The 10,000-nt window shown below is 32.8% G+C and overlaps 1 pseudogene; it reads right to left on the bottom strand.

Annotated features, from left to right (window-relative positions):
- LOC137657484 (carbohydrate sulfotransferase 1-like) overlaps positions 1-10,000 on the bottom strand; it is a 41,680-nt pseudogene that overhangs the window by 12,268 nt on the left and 19,412 nt on the right.

Below are 10,000 nucleotides of genomic sequence, written 5' to 3'. Positions count from 1 at the left end.
TACATTTACTGTCTGTCATGTTCGGGATATAGCATTTGTTTCTTGTGACAGGTGTAAACCAAGTGTAATTGATCTAGCAAAAAACCCTACCCTAACTTAATGGAACCAACTTTCCTTTCGCTACTGATTCAAGTTCGAGATTATAATCACAAAATCCGCTCCATTTTCCCTGGTCTTTCAGAGTCGGGTCTACATTCGAAGCAATTACATACATGTTTATCACTTGATATTAGCTCAGTTTGGGAACTACGGTATTCTCTACCTTCCATTTTTCAAAATGTTTATCTCTGAATTACATTCTTTAACTTTATCTGAGGGGTTTTCTGAATCATGCTTACCATCCAACAACTCTTATGATAAAAGACTTTATTATATCAATGTACTGTAGGCTTCTTTATATAATTTCAATCCTATTATCGAAGCTCATTTCTTTCCGTATCAATATGCCAAGAACTACTTTTTCCGCTAAGGGAACCGCACGCTATATAAGAAATTATGCTCCGATTTTTATCAAATTTAACTAGGCCAATATTTGCATATAAATGATCCTTTGCATAAACATGATTATCTCACATTTCATACAAAATTATGATAATGTTCAAGAAAATATTGCTCATCACAGGTGAAAACCTTACCATCTCTCTCGTCTTAGCTCTGATGTAAAGCTCTGGTTCAAAGAGAACGTTGTCGAACTGCGACAGAAGTTCTCCCAAGAAGCTGGTTCCACTTCGAGCAGTCGAGCCAACCAGCACGATCACCTTTACAGGCTCTCCTTTGGAGCTCATAAGTCTGAAACATAAATTAGTATTATTGAAGGCATTTGCATTGGTATTAACGTAAACTGCAATCATGTTTGCTCTGTGCACATGCAAGGGAAAACAGTCTGGTGAAACCTTCCTAAATTTCTTTTATATTTGAAAACAATTTTACAAGAACACTAATAATCAAACAATGTAAGGAAACCATTGTATTTATATACTATTACCAAAAAAAAAAAAATCAAGTATAGATGTTGAGACATATACCACTTTTGTTCTCATGAAATCGGGGGTAACACTAAAGTCCTGAAAATTGTCCTGTAAAATTCCTGAAAATATATACGTATACATATCTTTATTAATACTTAATGGATTTTGATAAAATTTGGCATAATTCGAGATATAAATATATATTTTAAAAAAATAGACAAATAATTTTGAACAAAAAAAAGAATGGTTATGACGTGTAAATTTTGACCTGATCGACTATTAAGCAATGTTGGCGCCAATGAATTGTCCTGAAAATAAGTTGAAATAGTCGTATGTTTATTAATAATTAACTAATTTTAATGGAATTTGTCATACCTTGAGATATGAATATACATTTTAAGGAAATACAAATTTAGTTTTGAAAAGCCTTTTTTTTTTTTTTTTTTTTTTTTTTTTTTTTTTTTTTTTTTTTTTTGACGTGGTAACTTTGACTTGAACGACTATTTTAAGCGGTGTCGGCGACAATGAATTTTCCTGAAACTAAGTTGAAATAGCCCTATACTTATTAATACTCATGGATTTTAATAAACGTTGGCATTATTTGAGATATTACTATATATTTTAATAAAATAACAAAATAGTTTTGGGAAAGAAAACTTATTTTTACTTGTAAACTTTGACCTGAACGACTATGCTAAGCGACGTTGGCGTCAATGAATTTTCCTGAAAATAAGTAGAAATAGCTTTATATTTTTTACTTAGAAATTCATTTTTTTCAGCTTGGTACAGTTTGACATATTGACATACATTTTAAGGAAATATTAACAAATCATGAAAAAAATATATTTTTTAAAATATAAAACTTGACCTGAAGTACTACCATCTCAAACAAAATTCCCGAAGACGTATTGTGACATGGCATTATAAAAAAATAAATGGCTCAAACTTCTCTTTTCTAAATACAGTAAGAAAATAATTTTCAAAAAATATGAACAACTACTAACAGCGGGTCTGTGCTCATAACAAAATCAATCATTCGAAACACCTGAACATCCAATGTGAACCCATTTATGCCTCTCAACCAATCATATCCTGAAATTTTGAAATACACTGCCTGAAAACTGAAAGCTATGTAACTAAATGGTGTTGAAAACACACTACGTGTAGTGAAAGATTCTATTGCTCTACTCTTAGAAGCACTAAGTATAAATCCAGAAAATATTGCAACAACTGAATATCATTGGTCAAACAAAACTAGTAAAATTACGTAAAACAAAAGACACTGAAAATTTGGGCTAAGGTCAATGGATATGAGGATGCTTCGAACATAAATCCTTATGAAGAGCTTTCCTATGAGGCTTTAACCCATTTTAATGCTGAACAGAAGGTCAATTAAAACGCATCAATATACTTTCATTTTCACACCCGAGAAATGTGAAAAGTCAAAAAGTGGAATTATCAACTGCAACACATGGATTCACGTTGGATGTTCAGGTGTTTCGAATCATTGGTTTTGTGATGATCACAGAGCCACTTTTAGTATTTGTTCATATTTCTAATTGTTTTCTTGCTATATTTAGACGAAAAAAATGTGTAAAATTCTTTTGATGATACTGTATGACAAAAGGTCTTGAGGCATTTTGTTTGAAGTGGTAGTACTTAAGGTCAACTTCTATATTATAAAATATATATTTTTTATGATCTGTTAATATTTCCTTCAAATGTATGTCAATCTATCAAACTGTATCAAGTTGTAAAAAAAATGATTGCTAAGCAAAAAATATAAAGCCATTCTACTTATTTTTAGGAAAATACATTGACGCCGACATCTCTTAAAGCCCCCCTGACACTTGCACGCATTTGTGGCACGCAATGGCACGCATTGTGTCGTGAACTGGCGTGAACGATGCGGGAACTGGCGTGAACTTGACGTGAACGGTGCATGGCATGCGTGCCATGCGTACCGAGAATTTTGAAATGCTCAAAATTTGTGGCACGCATTGTCATGACAAAATTAGCGTGAACTTGTCGTGAACGATGCGGGAACTAGAGTGAACTGGAGTGAACAGTGCGGGATGATGCTGGAGGATGCGTGCCAGTGCGTGGCAATTAAATCAATGGGTTTATCCCTACTGAGGGACGATGAGGGAGGATGCGTGCCAGTGCGTGGCAATTAAATCAATGGATTTAGCCCTACTTCCTCATAATCATCAAAGAAAAAATCTGTATAATGACAATATATTCTTTTACCTCTCCCCTTTTCTTATTTAATTGAGAGAGAGAGAGAGAGAGAGAGAGAGAGAGAGAGAGAGAGAGAGAGAGAGAGAGAGAGAGAGAGAGAATAACCTTCAATATATATATATATATATATATATATATATATATATATATATATATATATATCTCAGAGAGAGAGAGAATAAGCTTCTCTCTCTCTCTCTCTCTCTCTCTCTATCTCTCTCTCTCTCTCTCTCTCTCTCTCTCTCTCTCTCTCTCTCTTGGTATTATTATCAGCAAGGATTTAAAGTTCACCAAACAGAGCATAAAAGCTGAAAAGAAAGCACAAAACATAATAGGTTATATAAAGAGACAATTCAAATACAGAGATATAGACACTGTGTAGGGATACTACAGCTGTAGGCCTATACAGATACACCATTAAATAAATACATTTCAAATTCATCTATTCCGCTCTTTTATAATATATTAAAAACTTTTCCCTTATTCTCCTACAGAATCTACAACTTTACCCTTTGAGTAAGTCTATCGGCAAAATTGTTATTCACACTTACACTAACAAAGGCCTAGGCGCGAATCTAAGGAATTTGCACTTGATTTTTCACTAACTTTTACCCCTTGCACTCTTTTATCCCTTGAGAGGAGAGAGAGAGAGAGAGAGAGAGAGAGAGAGAGAGAGAGAGAGAATTATTGATTTTATAACACAAAAAGAGGACAGAAGTTCTTTAATCCCTTCATGAACAGGTGTAATACTTGAGAGAGAGATATATTTTCTTCATTTTGCTTGTGGTTTATTGAATGTGTATACACACACAAACATATAATATATATATATATATATATATATATATATATATATATATATATGTGTGTGTGTGTGTGTGTATATATATATAAACAAACAGGAAAAGTTACAAAACTGAAAAAAAGTTCACAACTGCCATTTAAATAAGGGCGACTAAAGAAATTTACCCTGGCGAGAGACTTCAATGCTCACAGGGCACCTAACCAACCTATTATTTTTAGAGATGTCTTTTCTGCCTCAGTTTCAATGATATTAGTTCACAAACGATACAACAAAACTAATGAATGGAATAATCATTTTTCCATTAAATTCTAAGATAATGTAAAGTGGGTTCAAAATATCTGATCAGCATATAACTGCCATAAAATATTATTTTTTCAGTAAATTATAAAGCTTAAAAATTATTCAAACCAGTTAATTACCTATAATAATAATTAATTAATAAAATATATACTAAATAGAAGTATAATTGTTACAAATATCTATAAAGATAACTTACACATTAATACAGGGGACATTAATCAAAGATTAGCACAAGAATATGGTTTTGATAAAAATCATGTAGGAAGCCCCGTCTTTATATATGATGTGGCCAAGTCGTGAACTGGAGTGAACGATGCGTGAACGATGCGGAATGATGCGGAAAGATGCAGAAAGATGAGTGAACGTGTCGTGAACTTGTCGTGAACTAGTTCTGCCAATTAGTGCCATGTCCTGAACGTGGCGTGAACTTGTCGTGAACTATGCTTGAACATGGCATGAACTTGTCGTGAACAGTGCGGGAACCTCCCAGTGCGTGCCACAAAAGTGGCACGCACTGGCACGCATTTTGAGTGCCAGTGCGTGCCAGAAATGCGTGCAAGTGTCAGGGGGGCTTAACATAGTAGTTCTGGTCAAAGTTAACAAGCCAAAACCAGCTTTTTTCAACACTATCTTGTTATTTGCTTAAACTTTATTTATTAATATCTTAAAGCATCTCTTATGTTATCCAAATCAATCAAGTATTAATAAAGATATACACATATATATTTTCAGGTCAATTTTTAGGTCTTTAGTTTTACCCTGGAATCTGGATTTATATGATTCAACAGACGTATATAGCCAATAATGGAAGGCCCAAATCTATCTGAAGTATTGAAGATAAACGTAAAGTGGGCGAGCCATCAAATTTTCTTATAATAATCAACATGCAATATTGATGTAATCCTCACGCTAATCTTATCTTGATTTTTTTTTTTCATTATACTAATATTTACAGATGGTTGAAATCAAACCTTTTACATAGTATTTATGAAAAATTATATGAAGATTTTCTTAAATAGGTTTTAGCCCTCAACCCCATATTATCGGCCTCAACCCTTACCACCGAATAGGTGTGCTGAAAAACTGTAACTAAATATTATTTTTAACGTTTGTATATAAATTGATGCGATTAAAGTAACTAATAATCAGTTTATAAAACAACGATATTTAGATATAATTTCAAAACTGACTTTAACCTGAATTATTTTCTATCATGAATGATTTTGAAGCTGCACGATTGCAAATTCTCCTTTTCAATGTATCAAATTATTCTCTTTTTCTAACTCTTTATTTTAGCCTCAAAAATACTTCATAGTAAGAAGAGACTCATTATTTCCGAATATAATTGTAGAAAAAAAAAAATAAAGTAGAAGCAATGAATCGCTGTTAGAATAATTTCAGAGAATAATCTCGTAAAATTTTACTCTGGCTTTTATTAGACTATTGGTGTGAGGTGAAAACCTTGAAAAACTCTCGTTGTACGTATTCCTTGTACTATGAAATCATGTTTATTTTATTATATTGCTCAGATAGATTCCTATTTGGAACTATCTAACCAGTATCTCTAGAAATCAAAACATAAAGAAGAACCGACCCTGTCAATTGACAATAACTGTCTTTTCGGGGTTAGATGTAGACAGATTTCCCTGAGCTCATTTATTTACATTATACCTCTGTTTCAGACGATATTTTAGTTACTTGGAAACATGGACCTTTTTCTGTTCCCTTTCACCGAATCAAGGAAAAATAATCGGCTATTGTTACATCGGATTAATGAAAACATATCGTGAAATATATTATCAAAGACAATTTTTTTTTTTTTTTTTTTGCCAAACAGGCAACTAGATAATCAGAAATCAATTATAATAATCTGAATTACCTGCCATTAACTATCTCATCGGGATAGTTTGATTCTATGCTCATCTCATCCTCGTCCACATTCCTTCCCTCCTCACCTCTTACTTCAAAGTCTTCATGAGGGTGTTCTAGTTCTTCCATCTTACGCTGTTCGATCATAGCCGTAGGATTTGGCTGTGTGTCCTTGGTTTGGCTCGCGAGGGCGTCGACTCGACGACTGAGCTTATCAATAGCTGATAAAATTTGGTTTAAACTCTTTTCCTGGAAAACCAAACGATTTTCATCTAGCTCATACTGTTCCGTTTTAGGGGATTCTGCCAGAAATGATATAGATTCATCATTACCGTTATTGTTATTATTTGAATATTTCCTGCGAACAAAGATTATGAGAACAATGTCTTGATAAAGGAATATTTACAGAATAAAATGTTTACTTAAAAAAAAAAAGATAATACAGTGGCATAATAATGAAAACTGGAAAATTAAAAAAGCAAGTTCCCAGACAGCCTATCAGTCTTTTCTTAACAGTAAATTTCCATGCCACAATAAAGAAACCTTTAGACTCGTTGACCACATTTAGTGTCCTTTAGGTGTTAGAGTTCTAAGAGTTGTTAGTGATTGTTACTGTCACCGTAGTAGTGATCGTAATATTAAATGGGTAGTAGTAATAGTTGATTTTTTTGGTAGACTTCTTTCTGCGATGGTGGGAATATTTTGGGCTTTATCTGGTCTAACACATAAATCATACTTTCTGAGATGAAGGTTTACTGTACATCTCAAATGCCGGAAGAAAACTCCTTGGTTTTTAAACATTTTAATAACTACAAATCAGTATCAGGCATCATTTTTAAACTAAGATTGATTGATTATAACATTTCCCTGTGATTCTACAGCTGTATTGGAATAAGAAAACAACCAGTATCAGATTTTGTTAGAGATTAATGGATAGTTTGTGTAACATTATATTAATCAGTCCATGCTGTTAACAAAATAAAAAAGCTGAACCAGCTTCTTAGATCATAAGAAATTATAGAATATGTGCACCCAACGAACCTAAAATATTTATCATCAAGGCCTGGCTACGGTTTTCGGACTTGTGTCCAAGAAATCTCACATTCCTTGAGCCTAGAACCATATGGTTGCTCCCCCACCACAGCCAAAGCCAATGTGTGTGTGAATGTGTTATCTTAATTATCTATTTAATCACTTACTGCAACTAGTCTATGCTCCAGTGGGGATAGCTTCACTAGCAATTTAACTTAATTTCATTGCTCCTTTGTTCGGATTAACAGTTTATGTTGCACTATGCGTATTAGACCCGAGAATGAGTAAACTGGCGTTATTTTAATTACCTGATTAATCACTTAGTTCAACTGGTCTTTGATCTTCCATGGTTCACTTTGCTTGCAATTTAACATCATCTCAATGCTTCTCAGTTCATGCAAGCAGTATATGTTGAGCAACGAATGTTAGCAGCATACGTGAGTAAATTAACGTTATTTTAATTATCGAATTAATCACTTAGTTCAACTGGTCTTCACTACACCATGGCTCGCCATTCTCACATTATTCCATTGCTCCTCTGTTCTGGAAAGTGGTAAATTTTGCAGTACACGTGTTTGCCACATGGGTGAGTAAATTGGCATTATCTTGATTATCTAATTAATCACTTAATTCAACTGGTCTTTGCTCCAAATTAATTCAGACAGCCACCTGTATTCATCATTCTCGGATAATTTCCTTCTCTTCTTTCGCAAAGGCAGTGCGGCCAGCAATATCCTGCCAGTCATTGTGCATTGGGTAAAGGCGTTCCTGGCTGGTAGGCAGAGCATGAGATTTCTGGGAAAAAAGTCAGATTACTTCCCCCTGGTCACCTACCATTAATAATTATTGAGAAGGACTATTGACTGGTTGGTTGCCATGGTACGATCATTAAATCTTCAGACTTGTTGGCCATGCCTATAAAAATCTAGATTTTGGGATACTGTTTTGCTTAATAGTTGGATTTTATCATATATTATAACTGGAATATAGAATCACAGATAGAAATATAAATTATATAATAATGTCAAATCAACTGTGCCCGATCGCAGTGTATGCTGAGTAATGAAAGCAAGATTATGGAATTAATTTTGTCGAAGTTAAGAAGCTTGAGATTTAACACTTTATATTGTTATAAGTCTAATGAAAATCGGCATTCCAATACAGAAACAATTTTGCAATGTCTTCATTTACGGACAATAAAATTCCATATATCTTAATAAGGGTTTCTTTCGGCTGATTTCCTCCTCATAACAAAGGCATTTATATAACCTACTGTAAATATACTTTTCTATTATATTGGCTTGATAGGATTTCCGAAAGGCGGTTATGCAAATTTTAAACTAATGTAATTTCTTTACAAAAAAGTCGTTCTCTCCAATCACATATTTTATAAAAAAAAAAAAAAAAAAAAAAAAAAAAAAAAAAAAAAACTGATTACGCCTCGATATGAAATATCTATTTGAAAGGTTTGCGATAGTCGTAAAAAAAAAAAAAAAAAAAAAAAAAAAAAAAAAAAAAAAAAACTTTTAATTCAAAGTAAATCAAGATTGAAATCGATTAAACTTTTGACATTTAATCAACCTCGTATTCTATATCATAGGTTAAAGTACTATATCTGTTATTTAGGCATTAAATTTCCATACACCAAGTAAAATTATGTAATAAAATGAAAATGAGCCGAGGTTTGCGCAAACATCCCCAGAGTCTGCTTTTCATCATCAATACGAAAATCTGCGAGCAGATAAAATTTCCATTCAACGGTTGAAAACTCGTTATTAAAATCAAGAATGATCAAATGGTTCAGTTCTTGGAATTCATAATTAGAACCAATTACAGTGTTCAAGATTTTCGATGTTTAACGTCACTATGACCCCTCTGTGGCGCCAGTGTTGTGTTTACATATTGGTCAAAATGTGTCAAGTATTAGTTCGTTACATAACTTACCAATATTAGGATTAGTGCTTGGGAAGTAGGGAAGGACGATAAAGGTGACTACAGCTACCAATATGATATGTTGTTTCCGAAGAATCATGTTGCCTGGAAAAAAAACAAAATGTGTGGTGTTAATGGCATCGTATTGATCAGTAAGAAAAATGCTATTATTAAGAACTTATTTCATTTACCAGTTGCTCTCTCTCTCTCTCTCTCTCTCTCTCTCTCTCTCTCTCTCTCTCTCTCTCTCTCTCTCTCTCTCTCTCTCTCTCTCTCTCTCAAGCTTCTTGATTATTCAAAAGGGAGTTATCCACATCTGGTTTTATAGCATTGTGTAAATTAGTAATTTATGCAATTTAAATAACTCTTTAACTAATATGAATAAATGGTAAAGTAGAAAATCCTTAGGAAGTTAAAGACATCAATTCTTAACAAGTTTAAATTACTATTCTGGGGAAAAAATACGCCAACTTTATTATCTGCTAGAATCCCTTTATCCCCACTCAGAAAGCTATACATACATACGTATGTATATATATATATATATATATATATATATATATATATATATATATATATATATATATATAAATATATATATATATATAAATATATATATATATATATTTATATATATATATATATATATATATATATATATATATATATAGTGTGTGTGTGTGTGTGTGAGAGAGAGAGAGAGAGAGAGAGAGAGAAAATACTGTTGAAGATATCTGGATTTTTAATGAATATTCAAAATTTCAATTATTGGAGTTCCAAAAACCTTACGGTGGGAGAAAAAAATCTTGACTCTTAATGAAGTCCCACAACACCAGTTCCTAAGACTCTAGGA

This window comes from Palaemon carinicauda, chromosome 18, assembly GCF_036898095.1.
Source record: "Palaemon carinicauda isolate YSFRI2023 chromosome 18, ASM3689809v2, whole genome shotgun sequence".
Taxonomy (NCBI): domain Eukaryota; kingdom Metazoa; phylum Arthropoda; class Malacostraca; order Decapoda; family Palaemonidae; genus Palaemon; species Palaemon carinicauda.
Note: the sequence above shows the minus strand (reverse complement) of the source record. Positions and strands in the feature narration are given on the sequence as shown.